Source organism: Erythrolamprus reginae, chromosome 1 (assembly GCF_031021105.1).
Source record: "Erythrolamprus reginae isolate rEryReg1 chromosome 1, rEryReg1.hap1, whole genome shotgun sequence".
Lineage (NCBI taxonomy): Eukaryota > Metazoa > Chordata > Lepidosauria > Squamata > Dipsadidae > Erythrolamprus > Erythrolamprus reginae.
The window spans coordinates 194,583,678-194,601,629 of NC_091950.1; the positions used below are offsets into that span (position 1 = coordinate 194,583,678).

General features: G+C 39.6%; 1 protein-coding gene across 3 annotated transcripts in view; it reads left to right on the forward strand.

Moving 5' to 3' along the window:
- Nucleotides 1-5,619: 5,619 nt before the first annotated feature.
- The window catches only part of OSBPL6 (oxysterol binding protein like 6), a 95,667-nt gene continuing 83,334 nt past the window's right edge, over nucleotides 5,620-17,952 (forward strand). The window contains exon 1 of one of the 3 annotated variants that reach the window (XM_070731834.1): nucleotides 5,620-5,866. The gene's annotated coding sequence lies outside the window, so the exon portion shown is untranslated. The remainder of the gene's footprint in view (nucleotides 5,867-17,952) is intronic. The other 2 variants (XM_070731837.1, XM_070731836.1) reach the window with 2 other exon arrangements.

Consider the following 17,952-nt stretch of genomic DNA (forward strand, 5'->3'; position numbering starts at 1 on the left):
TCGGTTCTCTCCTTCACTAGTTTCCATCCATTGCTTCTTGTCCTAATGTTGCATTTCTTCTGAATACAATATATGAGCTACAGCTGACAACTGAGAAAGATCTTCCTTGACAAACTCCACTGAATAAAATTACCGTTGGCTTTTACCATGTACAGTAGCTACATTTGGTTTGTGACCATTATGAACAGAAAACAATCTGTAACTGTTAGTGGATTATCAGAAATGTCACTGGGTTTTTCAACAATCCTGGAGCAGTTCTTTATTTTCTGGATCTTGCTAATAAGTTTTGTTCAAAATTTAGATGGGTAACTGCTTTTTCTGGATCCAAAAACACAACTGTCAGGGATGTGGATCAAGAAATTGATTAGACAATTTCCTTGTTTCTCCATTGTTAAACATAAAATAATTCTCGATGAAGTGAACCAGCAACACTAGAAATGTTGTAGGAACATTTTTGGATTCATGGGAATGACTGGTGGTAAAAGATAGACTGGGAGAAGACAGGCTGACAAGGAATCCACCAATCTGTGTCCTATGGTGTTTACATTTTGTTAGAGTAGCAGCACCAACCAATCTCATTCTCAAGGCATAGAAAAAGTAGAGTGCTTTATATTGATATATCTTCCTTCTATCTCAATGATGAAAAGAAAACACATCACAGTGGCTGGTGGATGAGCCCACAGAATGTGTTAAGAATTGTTCGATAAAATCTTATTCCCAAGTACTGAAATATCGAATACCCCAGCATTTAGTAGAGATTCTTCCAGAACCGCTGAAAGAGTTGGTGATATTTCTGATGAGTGTTTACACTGTAAGAACCTTATAGTGAAGATTACTGCTTTTACAGCTGTCAAGTAGAGCTGAAGGTCATTCCTCAACATTAAGAACATGTTTCATACAGCAATTGGACTATTTCCTGGCAAGCTATCCTTTTATTAAATGACTCTGTTTCTCCTTTCTCTTGTGGATGGATAAGTTGCTTGAGTCATCCGGCCTTTCACAAAAGATAAAGGCATTATTCATCATTTCTGTTCTCTTCTTCTGCCCTCTAATTCTACACAGTGTGGGATAGTATATTATTTGGTTTGAGTTGCAAGATGTTCTTACAGAACAGAGTTGATTATTTCTACAATACATTACTTTTCTATAAAGTTAGGAAAGTAACTGTTTTCCAAATTTGCTGGATTCACTACTTAGAATTCTCACTTTATCTAGGCCAAACCATGGGTTTTCAAACTGTTTCAGGCCATGGAACCTGTTAATCAACAAAAATCCCAGAATTCCTGATGAAGTGATTGACAATGAATACATTCAAATTAACTTTTTGTCACCTAAGGCTCCTATGGAAATATATAAAATTTACTGCCTTTCACTGGACAAAACAAAGGTGGGATATAAATCTAATAAATTATTACTTATGTAATCCTTGGAAAAATTCCTGATTCAAACAACAATCTATTTGATGGTTTTGAGATCTTGAAAAGTACTGAATCTTGTATGTACCATAGTATGCTAATTGAGGACACAAGAAATCAAAACTATTTCAAGAGTGCTATGGGTTGCTTCCAAGTCTCTAGCTACTTGAGTTTTGCTTCCTTCTTCTCTCCATCACTCTAGTATGGAAAACTAGAGATATTTTAATATCATATATGATTTTAATCTCACATATGATTTTGCATGGTGTGATGTCAGAAGTTAATAATTTCTTGTCCATACAAGATAAGTATCTAATAACCCTTGTGCAATTGCAGAAAGTGGCCAGTCTATGGCCATTCTGGGTATTTACTTCTTTGTTGCAATAGCCATTGTTCAGTCTAGTGTTCAATCTACACTACCGGTAGTAACTAGATTAAACAACTTTTACTGTGCAAATCAAACATGTTGAACTGACATCTAGAAGATCCTGGTTCAAGTTTACAGAAGCTCACAATTTATTTGTTTGTTTGTTTGTTTGTTTGTTTGTTTTGTCAAGTACGTATTGTAAGATGTAATAATATTTATATACATGATACTAGTAAAAGAGAAACATTAGGACAGGGGAGGGAAGACACTCTGATGCACTTATGCATGCCCCTTGCTGACTTCTTAGGAATTGGGAGAGGTCAACAGTGGATAGTCTAAGGGTAAAGTTTGGGGGTTAGGTGATGATACTTCAGAGTCTGGTAGTGAGTTCCAAGCATCAACTATTTGGTCGTATTTCCTGCAGTTGAATTTAGAGCAGGTTTACTTTAAGTTTGTATCTGTTGTGTTCTCATGTGTTGTTGTGGTTGAAGCTGAAGTAGTCGTTGACAGGAAAGATATTGTAGCAGATGATTTTATAGGCTATGCTTAGGTCGTGTTTAAGGCAACGTAGTTCTAAGCTTTCTAAACCTAGGATTTTGTTTGTTTGTTTATATGTTTGTATTTTATTTATAGGATTGTAACTCTAGTTGCGTAGGATATTCTGTTGCGAGTGGAGGAGAGGAGGGCTCTTCTAGTAAAGTATCTCTGGACATTTTCTAGAATGTTTATGTCTGAAATCAGGTATGGGTTCTAGACAGATGAGCTGTATTCAAGGATTGGTTTGGTTTAGTTAGTAGTGTGACATAACCGGAGCAGAAGCTATGTAGGATTAGGTTTACAACTCTTGAAGCCTTTTTGGTGATGTCATTGCAGTGAGCTTTGGCATTTAGGTCATTGAGTATTCCAAGCTCTTTTACGGAATGAGGGTTGTCTGTAAGGTCTTGTTGATTCAGCTTGTATTTGGTGTTCTGATTCTTTTTGCCAATGTGTGGAACAGAGCATTTTTTGGTTGAGATTTGGAGTTGCCAGATGTTTGACCATTCAGACACAAAGTCAAGGTCTTTCTGGAGAGTAGCTTTTCACGCAGTGTTGAAAAGTTTTACATCGTCGGCAAAGAGAACGCAGTTGCTTGTAATGAGATAACAAAATACATTTATATAGAGTATGAAGAGTGTTGGTCCAAGTATGCTACCTTGGGGTACACCGCATGCCCTTTTAGGCTGGTTGGTTTCTTCAGTTTAAAGTTTTCAGGAACCTTCTATGATCTCCTAGTTGGGGGCTGTGATAATTCGCCATGACCAACTCACCATGGCTAACTCATCACAGCCAACTTGCTATGGCAGTTCACTGCAGGAGAACGTGCCATGGCCATCTCGCCACAGAACAACTTGCTGCATGACAAGAGTTACACTAATATGAAAGAAACGGTGGAATAGAATCATTAAAAAAGGGTGCGAAAGGAGGGATAGAATGAAATGTAAACAGCAAAAATTAAAATATTTTTTATTTATTTTAAATAATTAAATAAAATTGTTAAATTGACCTGCAGCAAGTTGTCCAGGGGTGAGCTGACCATGGTAAGTTGTACTGCAGTGAGATGGCTGTGGCAAGTTGGCCTTAGTCAGTTGACTGCAGCAAGTTGGCTGTGGCAAGGTGGCTCATTCCATCCTAGTTGTGATACAGGGTGCGTTCGAAAAGTAATGCAATTGAATTTTCCATGCCACTCCTATTGGAGTGTGACCGAAGCACTTGGAGTAGTTGGGGGGGGGGGAACGCTAAGCTTTGCCGTGAAACCAGTCTCAGTGCTCTCAAAGCTGTGGAAGCAGAAGGACATCAGTTATTGTAAACCTCTGTGCGCCGACCATGTCACAAAAAAATGGAATCGATCGAGCAACGTTACACAGTTAAGTTTTGTGCTAAACTGAAAAAACCTCTTGAGGAGACTAACAAAATGATTTGTGAGGCTTATGGAGACTCTGCTCTGTTCTACTCACAAGTCTTGAGGTGATTAAAGGCCTTTAAGGAGGGTCGGGAAGAGGTTCACGACAAACAACACTCTGGGCACTCGTCAACCAGCAAAACCAAAAACAATGTGGCTCGTGTTCGACAATTGTTGGACTCTGACCGTTGATTATCAAGATGGTTGCCAATGAACTGAACTTGTCGTCTATTGTTGTTTCGCATTGTTACTGAAAATTTAGCAATGAGCAAAGTGTGCGCCAAGCTGGTGCACAAGGTGTTGTCAAATGACCAAAAAGATCAACCGAGTGGAAATTTCAAGTGAACTTTTGCAATGTATAGAAATTGAACCTGATTATTTGGACGTCATCACTGGTGATGAAACCTGTATTTTTGAATACGACCCAGAAACAAAAAGCCAAAGCTCTGAGTGGCGCACAAACCAGTTCCCCAAGCCCCAAAAGGCAAAAATGATCAAATAAAAAGTTAAAACAAGGCTCATCGTCTTTTTCTACAGTAAAGGAGTGGTCCATAAGGAGTTTGTTCCTCAAGGACAGACAGTTAACGCTGTCTACTATATGGATGTGCTGGAAATACTCCTAAAAAGGGTCATCAGGATGAGAAAAGACATCTCCGCTACCTGGCAACTCCATCAGGACAATGCGCCTTGCTACAATGCGCTAAGAGTCCACGAGTTCCTGGCCAAACACCAGGTGCCAACACTGTCCCACCCCCCCATAGTCCTGACGTCGCCCCAGCAGACTTCTTTTTGTTCCCTCAGATTAAGGCAGCCCTGAAAGGAACCCGTTTTCCATCCACAGAAGAGATCCAATCAGCCGTGACGAAGACCTTGCGAGAGGTCCCCGAAGACGCCTTCCAGGGTGCATACCGGTCATGGCAGTCTCCGGAAAAAATGTGGAGGCCCAAGGACAGTACTTTGAAGAATCTTAAGTGTTTGTGCAAATCTGTTCAATAAATTGCTGTAAAAAAAATTGTATTACTTTTGGAATGCACCCTATATATGTGTGTTTGTATTCGGGAAAACCCTTCATATCACCTTTCACATTTTTTTCAATTAGAACCCAAAGTGTTAAAGTGCTGTTATAATTGTTTTATCTTACTCAGCTTCTGGGAAACAGTTTTGAAGGGCAAGATCAAATGACACATCTTTTCGATCCGGCCTAAAAAGATAGGAATTGTTTTTATATAAGGGTTTTTTTAATTGTTTGTTAAAGTGTTTTTTGTACCTTGTTGTAAGCCACCCAGAGTCCTTCGGGAGTTGGGCAGCCTATTAAACATAAACAAACAAACAAATATAAATAAATAAATAAATAAATAAATAAATAAATAAATAAATAAATAAAACAGCGTTACTCATTCAGTTTTACTTCAGATCCCCTGTACACACTCATCTATCTGTCTTTCTGCTGCTCTGCAACACAGGCTGTATATGCACCTGTGTTACCCAACTCAACGTAGGTACGAATCGCTGGTCAGATGCGTTAAATGCATCCAAACGGGATTATTTCTATGATTGGTTGAAGGCGAGAAACGAAAACACGGGTCATTTCTCCTAAGGGCGGCGTGCTGCTTTGTCAAAGCGTCCGGCATCCTTTTCAAAAGAGAGCTAGTAAGCTCGGCGTCCTTTCCTGGCATTGCTGAGTACGCCCACGCGCGTCGCCATCCCTTTGCCAAGACCCGCTTGAAAAGGAGGAGGGGAAAAGGGGCCTTTGCTCGGCTCGGAGGGGAGGATGACTTAGCATTGAATCCAACTCCGGCACGGCAGGCAGCCAGGCTGTACGCTTCCAGGTCTTGTCACAGCCCGGGCCGGCCTTCACCGAGCAAGACGGGTGGGCAGGAGCGCCCGCGAGGCGTTGAGGGAGGGCGAGATTGCACAGCCACGGGAGGGAGGAGGAGGAGGAGGAGGAGGAGAGGGCCCAGCAAAGCTGCCTTGAGGAGCCGCCGCGCGTCGCCGCCTTTCCAAAGCGGGACTCGGGTCTGCTTTCGGCGCAAAAAGAAAGCGGGCGACGCCACGACCGCCGCCTTCTCTTCCGAGTAGCCCGCCGCCGCCACTTTCCTCTCTTCACGCCTCCTGCATTTGCCCCCGGGCTCACTTAAAACTCAGGTGGGTTTCTCTCCGCCCTCAGCCGCCGCTCTTTCCAGGGGCTTTTCGCGGGGAGTGCCCGGCAAGGGTGGGCGAATGGACGGGGGGGGGGGGCGGCGAGACTCCTTTCCCTTGCTTTATCTAACCCTGCTGAGGAGAGGGGAATGTAGGGTTAGGGTGGAAACGACCGAGGGGAGGGTGCCGCGGTTCGCCCCACATCCAGTTCACACACACCCGCCCCCCGTCAGAGGAGCTGTCGGCTGCAGCCGCCGGAGGGAGAGCGCCTGGATGCGGCTAACGGGAGCGTCGTATCGCCGCAAAGCAGCGCCGAGCCGGGTCTAGAGGCCGTTTGCAGACTTTGTGACAATGGCCGTGCGCGGACGATGAGGGGAAAGAGCGGGGGGGGCAGAGACAGAACTGCGCACAGGCCGGCGAGCCAGACAAGACAACTGCTGGAGCTCCAGCTCCCACTGGGGTAGGCAGGGTAGTAGTTATTAAGGTTAGCTCCTGTCTCTCCCCCCCGTCCACACCCATCAGGGAAGAGTCAGAAGGTTTGCATTCTTGGGCGCACGTTGTTGACTGGAGGTGGGGAGAGGGTGGTTTGTACAGGCACGCGGATCTCGGAGCCCACGGGAAAGTAGGGGTTGGTAGTAGTTCCCTTCTCACACAGTACTGTACTTGCATGCTCCTGGGTGCCATATAGAAATAACGCTGCGTTTTTAAAACATAGCCTACTTTCAAAAAACCCGACCACAATAACCACCACCACCACCGGATAATGTGTGTCCTTAATTCTCTCATGGATAAATAATATGAGGGCAAAGAGTTATCTCCCCCCCCCCTCTGGTTTTGCAGGCAGTGCTCCATCCCCTGCATAGCAGGAGCTGCTCTGCATTAACGATGTCATCAGAGAAGCTGGGCCTGCCTGGGAAGGGTATACTTTTCCTTGCATAATGACGGAAAAAAGCTGCATGCTTCAAGGGCTGTGCTATGATCAACCTATAAATGAAGCTTAAAAACTTGGAACTGATACCAGGGCGGGATGTTATGTAATTCAGTGGTGCTGAAATGGAATGAAAGGGCCTGGAAAGATCTTTTGTGTGGTTATCAGGGTGGAAAAATCTGGAGGTTTCCCCATTAGCCTACAGTATCATTTTGAAATATGTGGCAAATGAATTGTTCCTGGGTGTTGGAGAATAGGAATGCCAAGTTTTGATAAAAGCAAACATACTTTCTTAGATTTCAATTAATGAGAGAAATTTATTTTACTTTTCAATTGGTTCAAACTTGTGTAAAACATGAATACTTCACATGACTTTAAAATGTTTTACCAGTGCTACTGGTAAATATGCTTGTAGGGTAATATTAAATGTTTCTGCCAGGTTATAGCAATATGGTATGGTAACATAAGAAGAATATCTGTGTTGTATTTTTCATAGTAAAACACATTTCCAAGGTCGTACAATAACCTGCCATTTAGCTTTCATTTAGCAATCTGTCATCTGTAAGATAAGGTGCCTATGCCACCTTGCAAAATTACCGGTATATTTAGAGTGGTTCTTGAATGGAGTCTGAAAATAATTGAAATACTTTATACATATTTTTAAAAATACTGGCAGTAAGTTAAAGGTGCTAAAACTGCTAAATTCATTGACTATTAAAAACTACAGTAGCAGAACTCTAGTGAAAAGCTACCATGTAATTATAAGACCGATAAAGGCTGTTATTCTCTAAGTGGTTAGCAACAGGATGCCCCTAGCTAAAAGATAAAGCAGTCCTTAGTAGCGTGTTTCTCTTCGGCTTGGTTTGAAATAGTTCTGTAACATATGTACATATGTAGCCTGTATATTTGCTCATATTCCTAAAGATGCTGATTTCAATGTTGTTTCACTAAATGATAATATCCTTGGCTTTCAGAAACTGAATTGGAACAGGGAGGGAGCAGATTAAAATGAAGTTCCTAAATAATTTTATTTCAGGATAAGTTGACACAAGTAAGAAATGTACATTGTGGTTCTGTGCAGGAAAAAAAATAGTGCTGAGAAGGAGAATGGAAATGAAAATACTGCTACCACAGCTTCTTTGTATTCATTCATCTATAACATTTTTAGGTTATTGTAGCATGACTGTCTCCCATAATAGAGCAAATGCTCCAATCTACCTCAGGAGTTTAGAAGAAAGATGTACATGTATGATGCTGCCCACAGAGTTTTTGGTGCTATCATTGCAGGGAAGCGAAAATGTTGCTGTTTAATTGCATTTTAATGGTCTTTGTGATGGAATAACTTTTTAAAAGTTATAAATATATTTGTATGATTAAAATGTTTTGCTTCTGAGTATTATTTCCAATGTTAGCTGTTTAATATTTATTCACATGTATAATTATAATTACTACAGTAATGTGTTTTTAAACTATATGCTGGTGTAAGAATTATAATTTAAAATAAATAGTTTAGATCTTTTCTAAATCAGTTGTATTAACCCACTTCCAGAATGTATGCAGAAGTTAAAATTTAATTTTGTATTAATGATTTTAGAATTTGTTACTAGAATGAGAATGTGATTAAAATACATTAAAAACATAACTCATTAAATAAACTAAAACAAAAATATCAAACTGAAAGTAAAATCATTTGAAGTTGTTGATATAACATTTTATATTATTGTTTGTATTTAAGAGATACATGTGCAATATATATAATTAGAGTTGTGAGTTTCTTAATGGAAAGGGCAGATGTAACTGAATGTGCATATTTATTTATTTGATTTGATTTGTGTTCTACCTTTCCTTTTAGATGTGCCAGTTTGGTACACAATAATGTTTAAAGCTACTTGGGGGAGGGGGGGATGGCGGCTGGTGGCTGTGAGCTTTAGGTACAAAGAAAATCATTTCTGAAAATCTTACCAAGAAAATTGCATGGACTCATTCCTGCATTCACCAGGAATCAGGAGTACAGTAGTCCCTCACCTATCGCTGGTGTTATGTTCCAGACCTGGCCGCGATAGGTGAAATCCGCGATGGGGAATTTATCGACTGATAGTACTTATTTAAGTATTTATATTGTAATTGTTTGGTAAGTTTTCATTGTTTTAAGTGTTTATAAACCCTTCCCACACAGTATTTATTTTAGATACAGTATTTAAATACAGTATTTACAATTTTAGATATATTTTTTTTTTAAAAAAAACCTGCCGATCGAGTTCGGCGGGCTGTCTAAATCTGCCGATTGACTTCCTCAGAAACCCGCGATGAAGTGAAGCCGCAGTAGGTGAAGCGCGGTATAGCGAGGGACTACTGTAATTTAAGGGACCATTGTAACTTCTTTCATGTAGAGTGCATCCCCTCTCTATTTTTCTCTACAACAGTCTTGCTAGGTAGGTTGGGCTGAGAGACAGACAGCAGCCCAAGTCCAGTTTGTGTATAATGCAGAAGAAATTTTTTTAACATTAAATGCTTTTAAAACGCAAGTGCACTTGATTTATATTGTGTTTGATTTCTAGCCCAATATTTTATCATGTTCAGAACTCTGAGACTAACTGAATTTAGATTAGATGATTTTTTTAAAAATCATAAACTAGTTTCCTTAGTTAGAGAACATTTATATCACCCTTCTCCTACTTTAATTAATGTAATTTATATATTGCTTTTTATGAAAAAAACCCCACCAAAATGGTTTACTATTGAGAATGCAATAAAAACCTGACTGTAAAGTAATTAAGGGTACAGAATAATTGGGAACAAAATAATTATGTCAGGTAAAAGAAAAAACAACTTTGGAAGGGTGAAAGTATAGCTCTGATGAGAACATTATAAGGTCTAAAGATTTGCAATTCCTATCCCATGTGCCACTGCTTCCTGTACCTGGTTGTGAACTTGTACAATGGTATAATTCATTGCTTTGTATACGGATGGTCTCAAATTTGTCCCTGGCATATCTGGATTGAACTAGAAAACTGCCTAAAACCTTGAAATTCCAGTTCTAGTCAATGTCAAGTAGACTGAGCCAGTAATATAGCAGAATTATGATCTGTGGCATTGCAGGTATGTGGGATGAGCAATTAGGCTTTGACTCTGTAGACTAATAATGGAAACATATTTCAGAAGTGAAGCTTATGGATTCCCAAGTTTTAAAGAAACAGATCAAAAACACTTTTACTGCATTTCTCTAATTACTATAGTCTGTCATTCATGACAAATGGACAACACTTTTATGTTGTATGTAAGAAGAAATGGCTGGAGGAATTTGGGGTGGATGGGTATTCTTCTGTGGTAACCTATCTACATATTAACAGCTACATAAACTTTGATGTTGGAAACAGGCCAGACCCCCAAAAGTGTTTGGGTTTCTCCAAAGTGCAGGAAGTGAAACTAATCCCCAACTCTAGCGGGGAAAATGACTTCTTACAGCAAGGTCTGCAATAATTATTACAGTTAATTTGGAGTAGATAATGAACTGTCTTCCTCAAGATTAACCCTGAATGAGAAAATTCAGGCTATGAAAATTGTGAAGGATGCTGCTTTCCTTCAAGAAGAAAAGGGTAAAGAAGCTTTGCAGAAAAGGCTAATTAAAACAAGAATGTATATTCCCAGATAATTTCTTATGAGTAAAAATATTACAGAATGGTAAGTGATGGAGCAACAGTTTTGTAAGCATGCTCAGCCAGTTTCAATATATTTACATAACAAACCAACATGGCTTATCATAGTATCCCTGCTGTGGGGATCATACTTACAGATATGCTGTGATGGGAGGTCCTCATTGATTATTTCCAAAGTTTTAAACTGGAGATAGGAGGCATTTGCATATAATCTCTTTGATACGTAACACAATAAACACAGTTTGTGCTGTGCGCACAAATTAATCACAAGGTCAGCCAACTAGTCTTAATCTGTTTTAATATCAGGATTTCATGTGTGGCAGGAGATTCTGAGGGAGATCTCTGTTCATATACCCATAACATGAATATCTTCTCTGGGAATCTTTTAGAATCTATTGAAGAAGTAGAAGGATGGCCTGAGTCAGAGCCATGGCTAGAGGCATTTCAGCTGGGGTGAAGTACTGCAGCTGTTCCTGGAGAAGACAGATGGAATAACTTGTGCTGTGGTGGGCTTTCAGGAGTCCCATTGGTAGCATGTTTTTGGCCTGTGCTAGATAAAAAGCAGACAGTTTGAGGAGTCTCTCATTTCTGCTTCTATATAAAGAGGTGGGATTTCTGATATGTATTAGAAATCCTGCTAGCATTAATTGAAGATATAAACTTTGAGTGTCTAAAAGTGGGAAATTATACATTTATTACTTTTTCATTTGATAGAATAATATAATCAATCAAATATTAAGTAAGTACACTGATGTATGATTAATTTTGAAATCTAAAATGATTTTATTTAGGAATTGAGGATTATTTTCTTCCAAACTTCATTAGATATAATTCATTTAAAAAAAGTGTCTCCTAGAGTGAAATCTTACATAATAATTAGATCCTCATTTCACTAATGAGTAGATATCTTTTATTTATTTGCATATTGGAATACATGTGGCTTCATGAATCTAGTACACACTTTACCCCACAAAAGTTTCTGGAGTAAAATGTCATTAGTTGCACATAGTAGGACAGAGTAAAGAAATTTACTGTTGAGTTTTTGCTTCTGTACTATCAGTTGTTAACCCTTTTTTCACTGGCTCTTGCATGTGATAAATTTTTGACAGACATTTGCTATCGGTAGATAGATAATGTTGTCATGTCATGTCAGAAAGTCCTTCAGGAAACATTTTATCTCCAACTGAAATGCAGAAGTGTGGAAAGGGGCAGTGGCTCCAAAGGCCCAGGAACTTCTACTATCAGGCTAAATGCAAGTACTGTATATAATAACTATATAGAGCCAGTTTGGTCTAATCTAGTGGGTAAAGCATCAGGCTAGAAATTGGAAAACTCTTGAGTTCTAGTCCCTTCTTGGGTGACTTTGGGCCAATCACTCACTCTCAGCCCCACTCACTCATAGGGTTATAGTTGTGGGGAAAATAGGAGGAGGAAGAAATATTATGTATGTTCACTACCTTGAATTGTTCCAGAGCTCCTGTTCCTGCAATCAATGTGGCCAGAAGAAAAAAGTCAAATTAATTTTTTGGGAGTACAAAATATGCCATCTAATTTATGCTAATAAGTAAAAGGGTACTATGATTTAATTTTAGGGAACAGTGCTCTGATAAACGATTGAGATTAATGTTGAAGGCAGTTAAAGCCCTTCATGGCACTGGACCAGAATATCTCCGAGACCGCCTTCTACCGCACGAATCCCAGCGACCAATTAGGTCCCACAGAGTGGGCCTTCTCCGGGTCCCGTCAACTAAACAATGTCGGTTGGCGGGCCCCAGGGGAAGAGCCTTCTCTGTGGCGGCCCCGACTCTCTGGAACCAACTCCCCCCAGAGATTAGAACTGCCCCTACTCTCCCTGCCTTCCGTAAACTTCTTAAAACCCACCTCTGTCGTCAGGCATGGGGGAACTGAAACACCTCCCCCGGGCATGCACATTTTATGTATGGGATGTTTGAGTGTATGCTTGTTAACAAAATGGGGTTCTTTTAAATGTTTTAAATTATATTTGGATTTGTTACAAACTGTTATGTTATGCTGTGAGCCGCCCCGAGTCTGCGGAGACGGGCGGCATACAAATCTAAATAAATAAATAAATAAATAAATAAATAAATAAATAAATAAATAAATAAATAAATAAATAAATAAATCTCATGATTGAAAGGGAGCTACGTTTGTGGAGGCAATTGATCCTGCTTTTTAATGTAAGAATTGTTTTGATTTATAAATCACGATGAGGTATTAAAATGTTGTATTCTGCTGTTATAATAAAAATACGTGTGGATTAGAATCTTTTGTGAGGGATTGAACTAAGGATTTTATTCAGAAGTAAGCATGGTACATAATAAAATCTCTATAATATATTCTCCCAGTGTTAAGGAATAATGTTTTGAGTTCTTCACAGACCATTCTGGTTTTCACTGTCCTGAATTCAATCTAGCCTCGTGTGCAAATTTCATAATTTCATAATACTTGCAATTTATTTTCCTTCCAAATATTGAAATATTGTACTGCATACAATTATGTGTAGTGAGAATATTTGAGTTCTCTTGCTTCAGTCTGCATTAAATTCTACAGCTTGCAAAATATATTCACTTGCTATTAAATCTTAAATGCTTGGGTGGAGCTATACTACTATAGTGGTACCTCTACCTAAGAACACTTCTACTTAATAACTTTTCTAGATAAGAACCGGGTGTTCAAATTTTTTTTGCTTCTTCTTAAGAACCATTTTCTACTTAAGAACCTGAGCCCCTAAAAATTTCCCAGGAAATTTGAGAGCGGAATGAAGGCCCTGCCAGTTTCCTGTCATTCCCCCTGGGTTTCTCTCTCTGGCGCAGTGTATGGGAGGCAGCCTCGCGCTGGGTGTATGGGATGCGTGTGCTCCTCGTCACCTCAGAGTCCCTCTTTTTTTAAAGCCTTACAAGTTTTGGATTTTTTTTATTCCCCTCACCTCACTTTCTTCCTTCGGCAGCGACTGTCCTCCTCTTCTTCTTCCTCCTCTTCCTCCCACCCAAATTCCGAGCTTTTATTTCTTTCCTAATGGGTTTGCACACATTATTTGCTTTTACATTGATTTCTATGGGAAAAATTGCTTCTATTTACAAACTTTTCTACTTAAGAACCTGGTCACAGAACGAATTAAGTTCTTAAGTAGAGTATCACTGTTTTTGTAACAGGTGAAGGAAGATACATGTTTTTAAAATATATGGTCTAGAATAAGATATTTTTCAGCCTTTAACAGTTTGAAAGATAAGATATCAAACCTGGACATAAATAAAGTATTTTGAATAATGGAAGAATGGTTGTAAGTGATCTTCCAGTAAATTATCTTGGAAGAAAGTGAGGATTCTTGTATTAGTTTAGAATAGTATCTATTCTTCTTACGTTTTTCAAAAATAGCAATCTTTTCTAGAGAGGTTAAAAAAGGGTGTTCCCCTATGGCAGAGGGAAGAGGTTATGTTTACACTAAAAGGCTTATATAGATTTTTTGTTCCCTGTTCCATTAACACATTTAACTGCTGGTATCTTAAATGTTGATAGAAACCTGATCTAACGAAGCATAATTTATTTTTGATTCTGTGGCACTCTGGCAGATTGACATGTGTTTGTGGTCACACAATAGTGTCACATTTTCAGCTTTATCAGGAATTTTCAAGGGTTTGAAAACTGCCTCTTTCCAGAGGCACTTTACCAAGTATTTCTCAATGGGAAACTCAATAATAACGAGGGGAGGGGAAATCTACCCTGGAGGACATACTTCATAAATTACTTATTTTTGTCCGTACCATTCATCGCTGGAGGCAGCAGGTCTTTTCCTTTTAGTACAATGAAACCTTGATTTAATAGACCTTCTTACAACAAACATTTAATGTGACAGAGATTTCTGCAGTGATTTACATCGTTTGTGTAATGATATCATTTATATAATTTACATAATGATTTCATTACACAAATTATATAACTTGTCATGATGTGCTACTTTTGAGATGATACTAGTGAATAATGAACCCCCTCAATCTGATTAGTCTGTTAAATGAGTTTCACGGTATTTTCACAGTACTGTGTACAGAAATATCAATTCAGATGACAGGGTGGGTCGAAGGGAATGGGAAGTGAACAGATTTTTGTAGAGCAGGAAATACTGGAGAAGAAAAAGAGGGTACCAAACTCAGATACAATTTTCCGGGTGCAAATATTTCTTTTTGCTCACTATATTTTGAATATTGTGAATGACCCTGAAATTCTAGTTAACGATGATGCATGCTTATAATTATTTATACTTCACTGCTTTACCTTGTAGGGGCAAGTGAAGAGTTTAGGAATATTTCTACTTATTTCTGGAAGGAGTGAAACCAGTCTACCTGATTTTGCTTTTCTTAAAGAGAGGAATATTAAATTAAGAATAAACCACTTTTGAGGAATGGAATAAATCATTGTGTGATTCCTATGTCACAGGATCATGCTTCTAAAAATGCAAAATATTAATTTACAATGGCACATTGTTTCTCATTTTTTAATATTTAAAGCTTAACCCCAATGATTAATATCCATATGGTATGTACATTTGGAGCAATTTATCAGAAGATGAAAAAAAGGCCGAATATTTGTATTTTGTGAAGTTTGGAGAAATCAAAAGTGTCCTCTTTATCTCCAAGAGGCTGAAAGAAAATGGAAGGGCAAATCTTAAGAGCAAAAAACGCTTTTTCTGTAACTCAAGACCAGCAGACAAATGCTATTTACCCTCCTTATCACATGTAAAAATAGTGGCAGACCTATCTTTTGACATCCTCCCTCCCTCCTTGAAGTTGTTCCTACCAAATGGACACTTGGTTGATGCCAAGGAAAGCTTCACAGGCTGTAGAGATATCCTTCAATACTATGACCTACCCCCAATTACATAATCGGTAAATTTGGTCAAGGCATTTCTAAAATTACTTGCATAAATTCTTATGCTAGTTTTCACATTGCATTCTAGCATCAGATTTTACCAGCCCTTGAGTTTTTTAGATTGTAAGATAGTTTGGTTGAACAGAACCATACAAAATCCAGATATATGTTGATAGCTGCAGTTGCATAATTTTAGACTCCAAAATTAGTAGTCTTGTAGGATTCCTACTTTACCCAACATTTGTAGTATTTACTTATTTCAAATCATGAAAGTCTAATTTTGTGCACTTGGGGATGTGTTTGTTCTGAATGGAGCTCAGAACATCCTTTTTAAAGTGTCATTGTTTATTTCAAGGGGAAATGCAGATAAAAGGAGATAAATTCCTGGTTAGGTCACCCGTGTCTCTCAGATGTAAGAACAGGGTCATTAAACATGGCAGTATTGCTTCCTGTTTTGTCCTTTTTGTGCTTAGACTGAAAAAACAATATTTCTCTGTGGTACAAAGAGTAAAGTGCTCTCAACTCATCTTGATCTCCCTTAGCATGTGACCAAATTGTCAGCAGTATAATAGTCACATCGGGTGAACCTTCATATATCTAGAAGATGGTGTTCAAAATATAAATCCCTCTACCCATCTTTATGTATTTTTCAATCTGAGTGAATTAAACATATTGACAGTCTTTTCTTTTCTTCATGGACTTTACGGAACTTTAAGTAGTTAATTTACAACTGCTCCTAGAGGCAAAAAACAATTCTGTGAATAATTGATGAGACATAATTTATTTGATCCTGCGTGATGGGATGGTACCTTTACCATTGCATGTTAACCACTTGGATGCTGTAAAATTCCTTGGAAGTTAATTGTCCCAATTTATTCTGTCATAACAAATAGTTCACACGGCAAATTTCTTTTGTACCTTTGATCAAGCCTACATTGCAAAAACAGTTATTTCATTTAGTATAGCCACTTCTCCCTTGTGTCTGCCACAGCTGGGTTTTTTTATGCTTAAATAGAAGAAGCCTGTTATCTAGACCAGTGATGGTGAACCTATGGCATGGGTGCAGAGCCATATTGCCTGGCACGTGAGTAATTTAATTTAATTTAATTTAATTTAATTTTTTAATTTATTAGATTTGTATGCCGCCCGTCTCCGTAGACTCGGGGCGGCTAACAACAATAATGAAATAACATATAACAAATCTAATATTTAAAATAATTAAAAGACCCTTATTTAAAAACCCGAACATACACACAAACATATCATGCATAAATTGTATAGGCCTAGGGGGAAGGGAATATCTCAATTCCCCCATGCCTGACGACAGAGGTGGGTTTTAAGAAGCTTACGAAAGGCGAGGAGGGTGGGGGCAATTCTGATCTCTGGAGGGAGTTGGTTCCAGAGGGTCGGGGCCGCCACAGAGAAGGCTCTTCCCCTGGGTCCCGCCAAACGACATTGTTTAGTCAACGGGACCCAGAGAAGGCCAACTCTGTGGGATCTAACTGGTCGCTGGGATTCGTGCGGCAGAAGGTGGTCCCGGAGATATTCTGGTCCGATGCCATGAAGGGCTTTATAGGTCATTACCAACACTTTGAATTGAGACTGGAAACTGATCGGCAACCAGTGCAGACTGTGGAGTGTTGGTGTAACATGGGCGTACTTAGGGAAGCCCATGATTGCTCTCGCAGCTGCATTCTGCACGATCTGGAGTTTCCAAACACTTTTCAGAGGTAGCCCCATGTAGAGAGCGTTAAAGTAGTCGAGCCTCGAGGTGATGAGGGCATGAGTGACTGTGAGCAGTGACTCCCGGTCCAAATAGGGCCGCAACTGGTGCACCAGGCGAACCTGGGCAAACGCCCCCCTCGCCACAGCTGAAAGATGTTTCTCTAATGTGAGCTGTGGATCGAGGCGGACACCCAAGTTGCGGACCCTCTCTGAGGGGGTTAGTGATCCCTCCCCCAGGGTAATGGATGGACAGATGGAATTGTCCTTGGGAGGCAAAACCCACAGCCACTCCGTCTTGTCTGGGTTGAGTTTGAGTCTGTTGACACCCATCCAGACTCCAACAGCCTCCAAGCACTGGCACATCACTTCCACTGCTTCGATGACATTGCTCTAGCTCAACTCCAGCACTCATGCATGCACCAGCAAGCTGATATTTGGTTCGCACAGAGGCTCTGGGAGGGCATTTTCAGCTTCTGGAGGGCCCACCAGAAGTTGGGAAATGGACTGTTTCTGGCCTCCAAGGGGCCTCGGGGGGAGGGAGGGAGGGGAGGCAATTTTCGGCATTGAATTATGGGTGTGGGCACTCATGTAGGTGCGATAGTGTGCACCCGAGGGAAAAAAAGGTTTGCCGTCACTGATCTGGACTGTTAAGAGCAACCCTAGTTCATGTGTATGGGTGTATCTTGTATTTCTCTAAGGCAGTGTTTTTCAACTTTGACAATTTTAAGATGTGTGGACTTCAACTCCCATAATTCTCCAGCTAGCTATATTCACTAAGGAATTCTGAGATTTGAAGTCCACACATCTTAAAATTACCGGTTGAGTAACACTGATAATATTGAAATACAAGTTAGCCCTGCACACATTTTCTGTGACTGCTCTTAGGTGTTTAGATTAGA